Source organism: Myotis lucifugus, unplaced genomic scaffold, assembly GCF_000147115.1.
Source record: "Myotis lucifugus unplaced genomic scaffold, Myoluc2.0 scaffold_102, whole genome shotgun sequence".
NCBI lineage: Eukaryota > Metazoa > Chordata > Mammalia > Chiroptera > Vespertilionidae > Myotis > Myotis lucifugus.
In genome coordinates this window covers 3,593,083-3,610,828 of record NW_005871150.1, presented here as the reverse complement: position 1 = coordinate 3,610,828, position 17,746 = coordinate 3,593,083, and the positions used below count along the sequence as shown (strand labels likewise).

At 41.3% G+C, this 17,746-nt stretch overlaps 1 pseudogene; it reads left to right on the top strand.

Annotated features, from left to right (window-relative positions):
• Positions 1-1,956: 1,956 nt before the first annotated feature.
• On the top strand, positions 1,957-3,465 carry LOC102443001 (annotated as a pseudogene).
• Positions 3,466-17,746: the final 14,281 nt, after the last annotated feature.

The following is a 17,746-nucleotide window of genomic DNA, read 5'->3' as shown; positions in this document are numbered from 1 at the left end:
AGAAAATCAGAAAGTCCTGAAAAACTACAGGCTAAGCATTAGACAGACGCATAGCTAGAATCAATGTGCTTTTTCTCATGCAAAGAAAAAAATTAGATGCAAACTTTACATTTAAAACTGCATTGTTCCCCTTTAATCTGGCCACCATCCGAGTGGTGATCTGGATGTTAGAGAAGAGATGAATGGGAGACACTGGCAGGGATTGAAGCTTGGAGATGAATGTGGAAATGTAGAATGGATGTTTCTTTTTTTTGGCTTTGAGTTGACCGTTGTTTCTGTCTGTTTTTTAGAACTGATCCGAGAGGACAGGGAAGTCAGTGTGGGCGGCTCTGAGGAGCCTCCCTTCTACAGCTGCGGCTCAGAGGATTACGGCGCTTCATCCACAAGGCAACATTGCACAAGTCGCCTTTGAACAAAAGTCATGGATACTATTAATGATATGGTAATCCTTCATCGAGCTACCTCCCAGTAGTGATTATACTGACATGGGAAGAATATCTAAGTCGTGGAGGCAGCCCACAACAACACTGTGTCATTGTTCACCCCAGGCTTGACCAGGACTAACTTTTACCAGCATCTCTCATGTCACCTTCCCTCTGGAGCCTCCCCCAGCCCCGGCCCCAGCTCCCACTCCCACCCCATCATGGTAAAAAAGTGGCAAAGAAAACCCTGATCCTAAATCTTTTTTTAGATTTGTTTTTGCAAGTTCCCACACACATTTAGTGTCATCTCAAAATTCATGCTGTCAACTGTCCCCAGGAACCATTTCCATCTGAGAGCAAGACCACACAAAGGTTAGTTCGGTAGGTCTCAGAGAAGATGTTTTAATTGTCGGACAATAGATTCTTCCATCATTTGACTTGCAAATACTGTCCTCTTGCTCTCAGATAACATGCTCAGAATTAGAGAATTTGTCAAGAAATTTCCAAAATCTTCCTTTATTATAACACCAAGATAGCAGTGGTTTCCCCATTTGACAAGACTCAAATACTCCCCAGCAGAGAACATTTTATGGCTCACGACACTGTGGGACTCCCCTAAGGGTCAAACTAATTTACTCATAGGTGATTTCCCCTTAATGTAAGCAAAGTGACTTTTATGAAAAAGAAATATGTTTATGATTTTTATGTAATTATGTGTGTAGGATAAACATGTTTACATTAACACTTCAAAGGACTTATGGTGAATGTACTTGACAATGAGAAAGAAACTATACACTCACCACCATCCTGACCTAATTATTTTCTTTTCCAAGAATTATTAATATTTGAAGGTGATACCATTTCTCTGCTATCCAAAACAAACGCAAACAAAACCAATACCTACTATAATTTTACGGACACTCTCCCATATTCATGAGACTACATAGATAATTTTTCTATCCCACATAATAAACCATGCTCTCAGCACACAATGAAGTTGTGATATGAAAAAAATCTGACTTTCCTAACAAATATCTCTGGAGAAGATCACTGTTCTAAATCAATTTTTCTTTAGTATTTACCAAAAATTCTTACAGAAATGACACATCATTTTAGTAGAAGTGACATCTTTGATAAAAATATACACTTAACCAACATATGGCTATAAAGGACACACAATAAATTGTATATATATATAATATATTAAAGGTTATTTTCTGCTCTCTATATAGGCTATTTTCTGCTTAATATAAAGAACACTATGACAATTTATGAGAAATGTTAGGACCAATGTGCTGTCTTCTTCCTTGTTAAAATTAATAATGGACCGGCTATTTTTGAAGCTAGATTTGGGAGAAGATGATGAGAGCATCTCCATCTGTTATTTAGACTTGACATACACTTATTTAATGGTTAGATATTTATAAGAATGTACTGGGTCTGAGGTGGCTGCTATAGACGCTGACACAGCAAGCAGGCGTGCGGAGCGGCGTCAGATCTGCCTCTCCGTGAGCAGCCATAGTGGGGTGGCACCATGAGTGGGGGCACCTCTTACATCTGCAGCAAGATCAGCCTTATCTCCAAAGCGGAGATCTGCACGGAGGGCATCCTCTACACCAGTGGTTCTCAACCTTGGCTGCACTTTAGAATCACCTGGGAATCTTTTTAAAATCCTGATTTCTGGGCCTCATCCTCCGAAATTCTGTTTCTTTGTTACTAATGTGTGGCCCCACCCCATAACCAAGAAACAGAATTTCCGGAGGATGAGGCCCAGAAATCAGGATTTTAAAAAGATTCTCAGGTGATTCTAATGTGCAGCCAAGATTGAGAACCACAGCTCTACACCATCGACACTGAGAACTCCACCGTAGCCCTGGTAAAAGTTCCTTTGGTACAGAAGACAGACCAACAGATCATCCACTATTACCCTGAGATGAAGCCTCTGAATACATTCTATTCTATTCCGTGGAGTGATATTAAAGACTTCACTGTTTGTGAGCCTCCAAAACCGCAATGTTCTTGGCCTCAGGACACAGCTACCGTTCAGTCTTCACTAGGCTCATCTACTTCTTCATTCCAGCCAGTGGGTTCCTATGGACCTTTTGGCAGGGTGTTGAGGTACAGTCAGTTCAGTCCAAGGTCATTAGTCAGGCAGCAGTTTGGTGCTGTTGGTGTTGCTGGAGGCTCCTTGACATCCTTTGGAACAGAAGCATCAAACAGCGGTACCCTGGCCCAAAGTAGTGCAGTTGGTTCTGCCTTTGCATGGGATACGAGATCTGTTAAAACACAACTGTCTCGAGGTCGTTCAAGCCCTCAGATCCTTTGAGAAAAAGCCTTGCCGTGGAACAAGTAGTGCAGACCGCCTCGGCCCACTTACCAGCTCTGGCACCTGTTGGGAGAAGGAGCCCTGTATCAACCAGGCTTTTACCATCTACCAGCCAAAAAGCAATGGACAATCAAGAGCACAGGCGAGCTGAAATACACACCGTTTCAAGACTAGAAATGAGCCACTCAGAAATGATAGCAAGAGACAAATAGTTCCAGGTGCTCCTTCAGCTCCAAGGAGAGGGTGAGGGGTCACTGACGTGGCAGGGGAGATTGGTATTCGGCGAGATGGTGCTATGAAATTTGAGAAAGACTTTGAAAGTGCAAATGCACAATTTAACAAGGAGGGAATAGACACAGTTTCATAATAAACTTAAGTTGAAAGTGAAAGATAAACTTGAGAAACAGGAGAAGCCTATAAATGGTGAAGATAAAAGAGACTCAGGAGCTGATACTCAAAACAATGAAGGAAACACAGATGAAGATCAACTTGGACCTAATTGCTATTATGACAAAACTAAATCCTTCTTCGATAATACTTGTTGTGATAAGAGAGAACGGAGACCAAGCTGGCCTGAAGAAGATTAAATGCTGAAACATTTGGAATCCCACTTCATCCAAACCAGGGCTGAGGGGGTACAGAGGCAGAGGAGGTCTTGGTTTCAGTGGTGGCCAAGGGTGTGGTGGTGGCAGTGGTGGCCATGGGGGCAGATTTTGAATATAGGAAAAACAATTAAGTTGCTGCATAGTCTACAAACAAATCTTTGAAAATAGGTGAATTTCTACCATTTCATGGTCCTGAGAATTGGTTTCAGTCTTTACCAAGAATGAAGAAGTGAATTCACTGTATATTTGTCACTAGCACTGGATTTTCTTGTTTGTTTGCTTGTTTTTCTGCTGAATTTCAAAGATATGATGCAATTATATTGTGTGGGGAGGGAGGCACTACATCTTTAAAAATTAGTATTAAATATATTTGAAACAGCAAAAGGTTAAGTAATTTCTTATGTATAGTTAAAATAAAGCAGTACTTCAATGGGACTTACAAGTATTTTTTCATCACTGAAAGGATTCTTTTTATCACTAAACTAGAGGCCCGGTGCACGAATTCGTGCATGGTGGGGTCCCTCGGCCTGGCTGACGATTGGGGCCATCTCGCCTAGTCCTAATAGGGGCTGATCAGGGCTGGCCAGCTTGCGGGGAGAGACCGCGGGAGGTTGGCTGGCCATGGGAAGTTGGCTGTGGGAGTGCACTGATCACAAGGGGGCAGCTCCTAAATTAAGCGTCTGCCCCCTGGTCATGCACGTCATAGCTACTGTCCAGTCGTCCGGGTCGTCTGGTCATAATGGTTGCTTAGGCTTTTATATATATAGACTAGAGGCCCAGTGCATGAAAATTCGTGCACTCAGGGGGGTCCCTCAGCCCAGCCTGCACCCTCTCTCAGCCTGGGACTCCTTGGGGGATGTCTGACTGATAGCTTAGGCCCGCTCCCCAGGGGATCAGGCCTAAGCTGGCAGTCAGACATCCCACTGGCAGCCTGGGAGACCTCGGGGGATGTCCAACTAATGGCTTAGGTCGACATCCTTAGCACTGCCATGGAGGTGGGAGAGACTTCTAGCTGAGCAGTGCTCCCCCTGTGGAAGTGCACTTGACCACCAGGAGGCAGCTCCTGCATTGAGCGTCTGCCCCTTGATGGTCAGTGTGTGTCATAGCAACCTGTCGTTCCTGGGTCATTCCACTGTTAGGGTCAATTTGCACATTACCCTTCTATTGTATAGGATTGTATTTGGCAATTATTGCAAGGTGCCTAAAGATAGGGCCCCGATACTGTGTCTCCAGCCACAGAAGGATGTGTGTGTGTGTGTGTGTGTGTGTGTGTGTGTGTGTGTGTGTGTCTTTTGTCCTTTCTTTTTGGAAGTTCCCGTAATATCCCCTTTGAGTAGCTTATTTTGTCAGTTAATTAGGGTGCTGGATGGTAGAGAATTTTGTCAGTCAACTATGTACACACAGTAAATACTGTTTCTTAGGCAAAGGTAACCTTTTTATATAGTTGTAAAATTCCATTAAATAATATTGTAGAGCTGTATAAAAAGCAAGTAATTTTGTAAATAATAATCATTTTAAGGTCAGCAAACATACTGTATCCTTGCAAAAGTTGTGCTGAGGAGCAGAGTATGGGTGGGTCTTTTTTCATAGCTCTCCAGGCATAAGATTTTTTTAATTTGGATTTTCTTTTTTAATGTGTGGAACACAAATAAAGATTTGATACATTCTTTCATTATCTAAAAAGGATAAATTACTCATGCTTAACATAAGAAATTCATTTTATAATAAATGGCATATCACAGTATTTGTAAAAAAAACAAAAAAAACAAAAACCAGTATATGAATTTAAGTAATCATAGATAAGAATGTAATTAGCTGTATTTTCAAATAAGTAACCCCTCCCCTTTTAAAGATAATAAAAGTAGCTATCAATTAACCTGTTCTTCCTGATAATGCCTGGAATTTTGTCATGATAATTTGACTCCTTCCATTATATTTCAAGAGGATTCAGAGTGTTAGAAATACAGAAGTCCTAGCCACAACGATCAGACAGAAGAAAAAATAAAAGGCATCCAAATTGGAAAGAAGGAAGTGCACTGTCATTATTTGTAGATGACAGGATATTGTACATAGAAAACCCTAAAGATACCCAGCCGGTGTTGCTCAGTGTTGAGCATCGTCAAGTTTCCATTCCCAGTCAGGGCACATGCCCAGGTTGCAGGCTCAATCCCCAGTAGGGGGCGTGCAGGAGGCAGCCCATCAATGATTCTCCCTCATCATTGATGTTTCTCTCCCTTCCTCTCTGAAAGCAATAAAAATATATTTAAAAAAGAAAACCCTACGGACTCCACCAAATAACTACTAGAATTAATAAATGAATTCAACAATGTAGCAGGATACAAAATTAACATCCAGAAATCAATGGCATTTTTGACACCAATATTGAACTCTCAAAAAGAGAAACTAAAAAAAAAATCTTGTTTACCATTGCAACAAAAAAAATTAAGATACTTAAGAATAAACTTAACCAAGGAAGTAAAAGACCTGTACTCAGAAAACTACAGAACTTTGATAAAAGAGATAGAGAAAGAAATGAACAAGTGGAAGACTATATCATGTTCGTGGATTGGTAAAATCAACATCATTAAAATGTCCATATTACCCAAAGCAATATACAGATTCAATGCAATTCCTATTAAAATACCAATGGAATATTTCACAGATCTAGAACAAATACTTAAAAAATTTATATGGAGCCAAAAAAGACCCTGAATAGAAAAGACCCTTTCAGAGTGAAAGTTCTAGGATTCTGGTTTTTGTTAAAATTGGCTATACAAATTAATACATCCTGTCAAAGCAAAGCACAGAAGCTTTAACCTCGTCCCATTTACATATTTCCCTCTTTCAATCCTGAAGGGAATCATAGCTGAATACCATCACACCTAAAAACTATGTATAATTTTCATTACCTGGGAAGTGTAATGAGAAAAGCATTGGCCTTAGAGCCAAAAGTTTCAGCCCTGCGTCTTAACCATTTTGAGTCTGTTTTTAAATTGTAAAATGGAGCTCTGGCCCATGTGGCTCCATGGTTAGAGCATCAGCACTCACATCAAAGAGTTGAGAGTTCAATTCCCAGTCAAGGGCATGTACCTGGGTTGTAGGTTCAATCCCCAAAACCCATTGGGGTGCATGAGGGGGGCAGCCAATTGATGTGCTTCCTTCACATCGATGTTTTTTTCTCTCTTCTTCTCCCTCTCCCTTTCCCTTTCTCTCTTTCCCTCCCTCCCTCCCTTCCACTCTATCTAAAAAGCACTAGAAAAATATCCTTGGGTGAGGATGAACAAAAAAATTTCAATCTATAATATGGAGATAGCAATACCTGTCCTTGCCACCTTATTGGCCCATACTAAAGTAAATGATTATTATTCAAATAAGATTGTAAAGCCAGAAGTGACAGTGAACCTCCACACTACATAAATATTTTGTTTTGGGTTCAGTGTCTGCAGCTCAAAGTTGCACATTTGCTAAAAGAAAATAGTAAGTAAATACTCAGATTCATACTTAATCTAGATAAGCTGTTTATTTATATTATTCCTGCTTTCCCAAATAATTGTCTAGTCTTCTATAAACATTCAGTAAAATGATTAATAAGTACTTTTGCTCAATTTGTTAATTAAATTTGTAAGGAAAATTTAAGTTTTCTATCACATTTTATAGATAGGAATACTAAGGCACAGAGATCATATGAACTGATTTACTTGGGGTCAATGACTGAAATAATTCCTTCCTTCCATTATGCTGCCTACTCTACAAAGATTTGCTAATTCAGTGCTGTCCAACAAGAATACATTGTAAGCCATATAAGTAATTTAAAAGTGTCAATAGGTTTAGAAAGGTACAATTAATTTTAATAATATATTTTATGTAACCCAATAGACCCAAAATATTATAATTTCAACATGTAATCAATATAAAAATCATTGAGATATTTTAAAATTCCTTTTATTAATACTAGGTCTTAGAAATCTAGTATTTTATACTTACATAAAATTTCAATTCAGTCTTAAATAATAATAATCCTACATAATAAAAGGCTAATATGCAAATAGACCGAACGGCGGAAAAACTGGAACAACCAAACAACCGGTCACTATGACATGTGTTGACCATCAGGGGGCGTATGTGGAACATGGCGGGTGTTGGCTGCAGCAGGATGGTGGAACATGTGAGCGGGGGCACCAGACCAAGGCAAGATGCCGGTCGCTGTCATTGGGGTGAGCTTCTGGTGGTTACTGAAAATTCTTTGCTCCCGCGCACCGTGGTCCCGCCCAGTGCTCACACCTGCTACCAGCGCCAGCCTCACTCACACCTGCTGCTGGTGCCCTGTGCTGGTCCTGATCACTTGGTGCCATGAGCAGGTGCAAGCAGCAGCTGCCAGCCCTGATTGCCCGAGGGCTTCTCCACCTCCTCCTGCTCCTGAGGGGCGATCAGGGCAGCAGCCACCACTCATACCCACTGATGGTGCCGGCCCTGCTTGCACCAGCTGCTGACGCCAGCCCCAATCGCTCCGCACCATCAGTGGGTGCGAGCGGGGATGGCACCATAAGCGCATGGGAGCAGTGGTGGCGGAGCGGGGCTGCCCACAGACAGGGGACTGGGCACTATGGCAGGAGGGGCCAGCGGGGGCGCAGAGGGTGGGCCAAGACCCGCCCCATGCCCACCGCAGCCTCATGGCCCACAGTTCCTTTCAAGGTGCATGAATTTGTACACTGGGCCCCTAATAATAATAACAATAATAATAATAATAAATGGCAAGAACAGATGAACTTCTCAGAATCTCTGAATCTTTTATTTCATGTGCTCCATGGCCATATGTAACCTTACTGGTAACTTGGATGTAATTGCTCCTCCCTGACTGAGAGGCAGAGTGGAGTTAGGTATGTGGGTTTGGAGTCAGCCTGTCTGGGTTTACCTCCTGGCTACCACTGCTGGCTGGGTGACAATGGCAACTTACATTCTGGGCCTCACGTTCCTTATATGTAAAATACTTAATAGGGCTGTTGCAAGAATAAAATGAGTTAACATTTAGTGCCAATTAGTAGGCCTTAAATGTTAGCTATGCTCAGAGAACACATGAGAACAAACTCTTATATCCTCCCTCCAACAAATTTTATAAAAAAACAGACATTGGCTTATATAATTTGGCTTATATAATTAAATCACTTTATCTTTCTATAGATCCCTTTTCCCAAATGCAAAATGGGAATAATAACGAGATATGTCAAATATCAGATAAACAGAGACATTTGTTCATATTAACAATGAAGTTACAGACTGTTATTTGGTGTCTTAAATCAAGAATATAAAGAATTAAAAGTATTGTCTCCTGTCATTAACAATGATCCACCCCAAACTGAAGGGGAACATCAGCTCTACCTTTAGTACCCCTCAACCTCGCCACCTCACCCTGGCACTGACACTTCCCCCTAAGTGCCCTTGCACTGCTGCCTTCTGCGTGTTCAGGAAACTCCCCTGCAGAGTCCTACTTGTCTTTCTTTCTCTGTAGCCTCCACATTTTTAAAAAACTCCCTCCTTTTCTTCATTTCATTCTCTCAGGCATCTGAGCTGGACTCTCTAAGATAAAACTATTTCACAGTTTAATTTAATTTAACTAAGGTAGCCTTCCCAAATTACGTTCTGCGAACACTGGCCTCTAATATCGCCATGAAAGGTCAAATAAGTTTGGGAGACGCTGTAGACAGACTCCCACCACAGCAGATGCCTGTCTTTGGAGAAGGCCCACCAGTGTCTCCTGGTTCCTTTACTGAGGCTTCCTCCTGTGAGTGCCCCTGGCTCGGCCTGAGGACAAGGCGCCCTCACCCAATGGCAGGTGGCAGGTGGTGGATACAGCTACTCCAGGGTCCTGGTCCTCAGCTGGCACCGCTCTGAGGTGGGTTCCAGACAGTTTCCCAGGGGTCCTCCCCCAGTAACCTGCTCCCTGATGCATCCTGTGTGTTTTCTTTTTTCCTTTTTTCTTGCTGCGTTGGTTTTCTTTCTTCCATGATCTCACTTCCCTGACACCTTACCCCTATTTTCTGGGATCATCTTTGAAATAAACTACTTGTCTTGGTACTTGTTTCTTCTCTTTGGGAGATTCACAACATACACTAGCAATATTAAAGGCCATGTGAAGTCATTCAAGAAAGGAATTATTGAACTTTAATACATTTCCCAAACTTCTTTGGTTATGGAACCTTTTTAATGGTGAGAGTTTTGACTGTCCTATGCAACTAGTTAGTATTCCTCTGACACACTAGTTGGGAAATGTTGAATTAAGCATTAATGAATGACAAATTAAAGATTACCTTTCCCAGAGATATTAGTATCTTAACAGCTTCTTCTGTGGATCAGTTCCTTCTGACTCAAAGAACTGGGACCCTTAAGGGGACAATTTCAGGCTCTATGGTGGGTGTGATGGAAAATAATTTGGGAGAGTGTGTGTTTTGTCATGCCCTTCATATCAAATCAGGTTGATAACTGTCTTCTTCACTATCAAGAGCCAACAGGAAGTGACGGGTGGGTTTCATGGTTAAAGAGGCCAGCCCTGGGATTTGGAGGACAGCGTAGAGGTGTTCAGGGTTAACACAGGCATTTCCTAAAACTGCTCTGGAGAAAAAAAGTATCTTTAGAAAGAGGGTCTCAGCCAAAAACATTAGATACCTGGGACTGCAATATCCCTCCAGGTGGTTGAGGAATAAAATGGACAATACTGATTAGAATTTTAAATACTTAGGCCTTGAACTACTCTGTAAAATACATACAAAGATTTTAGGAAAAGAGTAAAACCTTGGATTCCATGATAGAGAAATATAAATTAGGAATATTTAGAAAGCATTCTTGCTCTGCTTTTACACAACTATTGGCAATAGTTGGACCTCTTTGGAAGGTAGTAAGAAATCTTATAAACGGATAGCACTTGGGAGATAATGAAGGAGTAACAGGTCATGCATGTGGAAATGGTATTTAGTGCCACTGAGGAAAGTTCATCTCCTCACTTTTCCCACTTATAGCTATTCTCTTCCCAAGTCTGCAAACACAGTTTACAGTCCTCTCCCTTTGTCATCTCAGTCACATTGTCCCTTCTCTTGTCCTCTTTTTCAGATGCTGAGATGTTATTTTTAAGTGATTTACCATGGATCAACATTTAAATATTAGTTTGTTAACACTGCTACTTGAAATCTTTGTCACTTATAAACTATTGATAAATGAGATACAAATAAATAAAGAGAAATTTAAAATAATCTGGATTCTTTTAGAGGCCCATTTTCTGTATTAAAAACAAGAACAGAAGTCTACTAAGGAATGAGAAAATGTAGAAAAGGAGTACCGAGAATCAAACATGGCCGTGAATCAGAGTACCTGACATGTCCATCTTCATCAGGGGGATTCTGTCAAGTAGCAACTCAAACTCTTCATCAGTAATCTCCACACCAAACCTGGAACAAATAGAGTTCGCATCAGTCACCCCCAGTTCACATCTGAGTCACCCGTACCCACAATACCCCGAGCATATGGCTGCCATTACCGCTTTGTGAATGCTGCAGTCCTCCAGATCAAGAGCACCACGTGACTATCAGAGGTTAATCAGGGTTTTGATCGCTTCACTTTCTCAAAGAAAGAGATTCTACCCCAGAATCCCTGCATTGGTGGTGCACAGAAACAGAAATACCGGGACGCTGAATTGTGCATGATTGTCTTCTATAAAAAGTTATTCATTACACTAAAACAGTGGTATTGCTTAAACAAGTTAACTCTGAAAGGCCTTTCAATTGGACTGCTTAGCATGAAAGAAAAGGTAGAGAAAAAAGTGCCTTTCGCTAAACAGCTTCCTAATGCTCTTGCAAAGCATTTCATCATGGCTTTAAAGGCATTTTGCATACAAATATTTAAAAAGTGGCAGTGTTTATTCATCAGCAAGAAAGTGTTTTCATCTCTCATGAACAATCAAAACATAATCCTTGAATTACTGGCATAAATAAGAATGACTTAAGCAATAATAATGAACAAGGAAGGCATTCATTCGTCATTTTGCAAAGCTGATAAAACCCGGCTGACTTTTGGAAAAGAGGGGAATATATTTTCTTTCAGCAATGCAATAAAAAAATAACACATAAAATTTTTTCACCATTTTCATTAATATTTCCTTGATAATTACAAAGCAAAGCATAGACACCATCAAGAGTAGCACAACAAACAAAAAAATGGCTTTTTCATAGACTTCAAAGAATGAAGTTATCAGATATTTGTATTTCAGAAGTACTTGAATTTGAATAGGGTCTCAGGGACTTTGCAGTTGGGTGTCCTTTCTTCACTTGCATAAACTTAGACAAATAAAAGGATACAATCCGTTATTTAATGAGACACTTTTTAATAAGATAACACTTTTTATCTTATTTCCTATTATTCTCTTTTCCGCTTTTTAGCAATTAAGTTACCAGTACTAATAAATCTTCAGCATTTTGTCTGAGAACTTAAAATTAATTCTCTAGCTTTACTTGGATGTAAACACTTACAGTAAAAAAAAACTTATAAAGAAAATAAACAGGTTTTTCATAGGCATACTGAGGAAAAAAACACCAGGCCAAAAGTCAAGAGAACTAAATCTAATCTATATCCACCATTACACAGCTATGCCATTATGGTAAAACCCCTTCCCTTCAATATTTCAGTTTTCTTAATTCTCAAATAGTGTATAAGTGCTTTGCAGCTTACTTGGTGGTCATAGGATAATGAGATAATGAAAATAAAAAACACCTTGAAAAAAACCGGACATACCATATAAATACTGTGTACTGAAATATTATTATTGATATAGAATACAGGTTTTAAAAGTCCTCAGAAAACACTAGAATTGCTTAAACCTAACAGTGACACAGTAGCCCTTTTTCTCAAGAGCCGTCTGAGTGGCAGTATAATACAGTGGAGAAAGCATGGGCTTTAGACTAACTAAACCCACACTGAACCCCAGCTCTGCCTCTTAGCTGCATGTGGCTACAGATGATTTACATAATTCCCCGAGCCTCCATTTCCGTACCTATAAGAAGATAACTGAGCTGGAGAAACACCGGAGGAGGAACAGGTTGTGATGTGATGGTGCAGGTAGAGACCATGAGTTCAGGTTTAGACGTGTGGAGTTTGGACTTGGATCCATCCAAGAGGAGGTGTCCACTGAGAGGTTAGAGATACGGGTCTGAAGCTCAAGAGAGCTCTTGGCTGCACACGTGGGAGTCACTACCACCAAGAGCAACGGAAGCCAGGAGCACAGAGGTGGAAACTCGTTTCTGATATTGATCCCTGAGGGAAAAAAGTTACTCTCAGGCTTATTCTTGTAAATTCATAACAGACAATATCTTGTTTGTTTTTTTCTTTTTAGCTCCTTATATTCCTGCTTCACATTAAACAAGGGTCATCTATTTACTCCAACAGGTAAGTAACTACAATGGGGAGGCTAAACATTGAAGGGTTTATGTATGAATTACTTTTGAGATATTCACTAAGGGCCTTGTCATTTTTACTAAATGACATTCTTTTTAAAAAATATTTTTATTAAAAAAATATATTTTTTTATTGCAAAACTACAATGAGACACCACCTCACACCTATTAGAGTGGCCAATCGACCCCAGAGGGCCTCCCGGTTGCCTTTTGGGCCACATCACCTTGAGATATATGGGTTTGTTGTTGTTGTTTGGATTTTCTAAAATCAAAATGCCTAAAAAGAAAAAGGATATTTGATATTATAGAGAAGTCCCTGACTTATGTTAACCAATATGAACACATGTGAAGGGCTTTGAATATGGCTTTTTTTTTGTTCGTGGTTTTTTTTTTTAAGGAATCTGTTAGCAGAGGTCAGTGATTTTCAACTGGTGTGCCGCAAGAATTTTTAAAACATGCAGGGGCATGGCCCTCTTTTCCCTTAGATTGTCAAATAAAAAGACAACAGCAGCCAACACAACAATAGCCGTCCAGTGTGAGTGAATCAAAATTATACCTACTTCTTGTCAGATCGGCAGAAAATATATTTTTTGGTGTTTTTTTGTTTTTTTTTGTTTTGTTTTGGCCACGGAACTTTAGTAATCAGTGTACGTGCCATGAGATGGAAAAGGCTGCAGATCGCTGGCACAGGTGGTAAAGTGGGAAGTCGGGGGCTTGAGTCCTCAGTTCTGCCCCCTGCGAGACGTGAGCCTTGAGCAAGCCCTTAACCTCACAGGCTGCTTCACTGCCTGTAAAGCGAGTAAAACCACCACACTTACTAGTCACCCCCCAACCGGCACGGCTGTCTCTGGGGTCGCCCCGGGTAATACCCATGGAAAGCTATCCCATAAGCCCTAAAGCAGCCTCTCGCTGCCAGGCCTTCCTAATTCTGACCGCACACGTGGGCACCGTCTGCACTCACCTGGACCCCGTGCCGCAAGAGGGGGAAGCTCGTTTTCCTGCTGAAAAGAGGGGGTGGCTTGTTTGCTCGCACCCCCTTTGCATTCCCTGTTCCTCCAGACAGACTAACACGCGGTTCTGCAGAACACGGTTTAATTTGAGTTACTGGGCAACAAGCAGTTCAACAATGAACAGCCGCCAACACAGGACCCGGCCGGAGGTTGGTGTAAGAAGGACGAGGAGGCGATGCCTGGCCCCGAGCAGGTGCTCCCCAACGGCCCGGCCTCGGCCTGGCTGACCGTGGGAAACGGGCCCGTTCCCCGGCCGGCTGGCCGTGGGCCACTGGTTCTGGGGATTCTGGAGGCCCCGGGAGCCCCGTGGGAGGAGGGCAGGAGACCCGAGCACTGAGAACTGGGTGTTACTCTGACCTGGAGGAAGTGTGGTCGCCGCACACCAGCGCCTTCCTGAGCCAAGGGCTAGACGCTCCTGCAGGTGCCCGGGCGGCCCTGGGACTAAAGGGCAGACGATGCCCCCCAGGCCTGAGAGAGCCGCTGTGGGAGCGGCACCGGGCATGCCGGGATAGGGGCAGAGCATGCTGGGAAGGTGCGGGGACATGCCAGGATAGGAGCAGGGCGTGCAGGGATAAGGGCAGAGCATGCCGGGAAGGTGCGGGGCATGCCGGGAACTCGCATGCTGACCCTGACGGGGAGAGAGGAGGAGGGGCGGGACCCTGGGGCCCTTGGAGGAGGCAGGTGGCCAGCAGCAGTGCTCGTGGCGGTTACTGCCGTGTGGGCGTACAGGTGCCCTAGAGGGGTCCGTTCAGAGTTGTCCTTACAGCGCAAGGCAGCCTGGGTGGTTTGCAACCAGCATCTCCCTCCACAGATGTGTCTCCCCACTGGGTGCCCCTAGGACAGTGATGGCGAACCTATGACACGCGTGTCAGAGGTGACACGCGAACTCTTTTTTGGTTGATTTTTCTTTGTTAAATGCCATTTAAATATATAAAATAAATATGAAAAATACAAGTCTTTGTTTTACTATGGTTGCAAATATCAAAAAATTTCTATATGTGACACGGCACCAGAGTTAAGTTAGGGTTTTTCAAAATGCTGGCACGCCGAGCTCAAAAGGTTCGCCATCACTGATCTAGGAGCTCAGCTTGACCCAGATGGCCCGGAGGGGCCTGCTTCCGGCGGCCTGAGTGCTCCTGGTCCCCACTGGGCTGACTTCCTCGTCCTGACTCCTGAAGTCGTCTCTGCCTGGGCGCCAATATTTTACAATACTTGGGCCGGGGGGTGTCTTTGAAGTTTTACTTTGCTTCCAACTGAAACGGATCATTGAGGCCCTCACAACTTTCCAAAGTCATATTTTAAGTCCCAGTGTAAGCGTTTTCATCGTAGGCAAATTAACTTTATGCCTGCGTTAATTCGGGACATAGGAGCCCCAGCCTTATGTGAGTGGATGGTTTAATGAAACCCTGTTAACTAGAACGCTATCTGATCTGACTGCAACATGCAAACACATTGCAATACAGCTTCTGTGTCATTTTGAACACGACAAAGGATTTACACTTTTTCTTCTCAATCTTTTTTGGTATAAATGGCTGAGATTTGACAATGCACTAGACAGAGTCTCGGTCTGATTTCACATTGGAGGTTTTTCTCAATGCTAAGTGGAAGAACACCCTACCTCCCAGGTGAAATGCTGGTCATTACTCTGTTTTTCATGTGTAACCTAATCTAGTTAATTCAAAATTTAGGGCAGTTAGTTCCATCTGTGTGGATTGACAGTTGCAGGCCAGTTAGCTTCCAAATCCTGCTGTTTTCTAAAAACCTGATTTAAACTATTCTGTTAAGTGTATTTTAATATATTTGCTTAGGACTTTGTGATTCTCTCATGGGAAGGACTGTCTTTAAATTAAAAACAATAAACATTTTATGAGATTTACAAACCATAGCAGAAGAGCTGAAGGGGATGATTCATGTTAATTCAAAGAAAATATTAAATAATTGAAAAAATATTAATTACATCCTTAGGTAAGTTATGTTGGTATTATGAACTATGTTTAATATTCTGTTTTACAGCAAATACAGTATAATACAGAACACATTTAAAATCATCACTTGTTAAAAGTATCACTTTTGTCATTTTAAACTAATATTTTTAAATGAAAATAAAACTTTTACTTTGGGATCGCCATTTCATAGATAAAAAACATTAGGTATAGATATATACACACATCTGTATAAATTACTTCAATGTATTGCAAATAATGAAATTTTCATTTTTCAACTTCATATTTACTATGTTTCTTCTTTGCAGCATAATTTATTTCTGTATTTGTTCATTTTTTTCTCCAATACATAATGGAAATTATATGAGTTTTATTAAAAAAATTTGAATACACAAAAATGTGTAATATAAAACATACCCCACCCCATAACAATTATTCCCCTCCTCCCCCAGAAATAACTACCTTTGGCTGCTTGATGCTTCAACCTCCAGATGTTTTTCCATTTAACATTATATATGAAAAGTATTGTCATTTTATTTTTCACTAAATTGATCTTGGATATCTGTGCTAACATTTGTATACTTAATTCTTTTTAAGAACCTATATGGTATTCTATTCTATGTATGTACCATAATTTATAAAACCAACCCCTTACTAACGTATATATTGGTTATTTCTAATTTCTCCTTACAATTTAGCTTCTTGAACTATATTTTTATTCTTTCTACTGCAAACCTCCTGCCCCCCAATTTGGTGTTTTCTAGTGACCCAGGGCCACTTTATTTCGTTTTCATTTAGCCTATTTTGAAGTGTTTTTCTGACTTTTAAGTCATCTTGTCCTTTCCTTTTGAATCTCCTCTTTTCATTCTCCTATTTTCTTCCCATTAAGGACAAAGGTCCTCTTACACAAAAATCTCTCCCCTCTGGTACCAGTGTGCTCTCCTCGCACTCTTGCCGACCCCAGCAGCGGAGAGAAAGAGGCACTGAGTGTTCCATTTCTGATAAGAAACAAGAAAGAGGCTGCGCCTGGCAGGGAGCCTTGTCAAGATCTCCCTCATTCTGAGCACTCCATTCCCACGTGAACGACAATGAATGGAGATTTCACCCGCCCACCCCACATTGTTCAAGTTGTCCTTTGCCCTTCCTGTCAAATCTGGGCACCCAGGAGACAGCGGAACATGTTTTGAATTCAACCCTGGGGAGCCACCGATCAATATCACTTGACTCTTCTTACCCATTAGTTGTTCTCTTTCTGTGCCTGACGCGGAGTGATGCCTGAGCTATGCTTTGTCATGGCCCCTTCTCGGTTGGCCCAGCTAACCCGTATGGGTGGGATGGCTCCCTCCGTCCACGAGGGAAAGTGCCACAGGCAGAGTGGAGCGTGGATACAGTACAGGACATGGGTTCTCTTACTGCTTCAGCTGCAGGCTCCGAGGCTGTGGAGAAAGCTAGGGTATTTTACCTCTTTGTGATCCTATTCGTCAAATACCAAGAAGAATATTAACTGTCCACTTAACTCACAGAATACTGTAAGATGGAAATTTACAAAATGCATTGAAAATAAGATTCCAAAGAAACAGGGTTTATTGTTTTATATGTCTCTTCTCCTTTTTTAGCACATATATGTTAAATGACTTCCTTTTTTATATCTGTAACTCATCTGGTTTTTCCTGCCACAGGTACCTATTCCTTCTCATGAATCAGTTCTTACTCATGGAACACACACAGACCTAGTGAGGCCTTTCAGCAGTGTTTTTGGAGGGTGGGAGGTTGGGTTCAGAGAAGGAGAAAGACATTGCTGTTGTAATTTTTAATCTTAATTTTTTTAAATGTTGCTCAAAAATATTTTATATATGAAATATATAAAATACATATATGAAACATTCTCTGGAATGTTTTTATGATTATCAAGGCCTTACTTCTTATCAATGCCTTAATTCTAAATGGCAACATTAAAATGAGTATAAGAACTTTATAGGGAGACTGAATTCCTATCTGATAGTAAG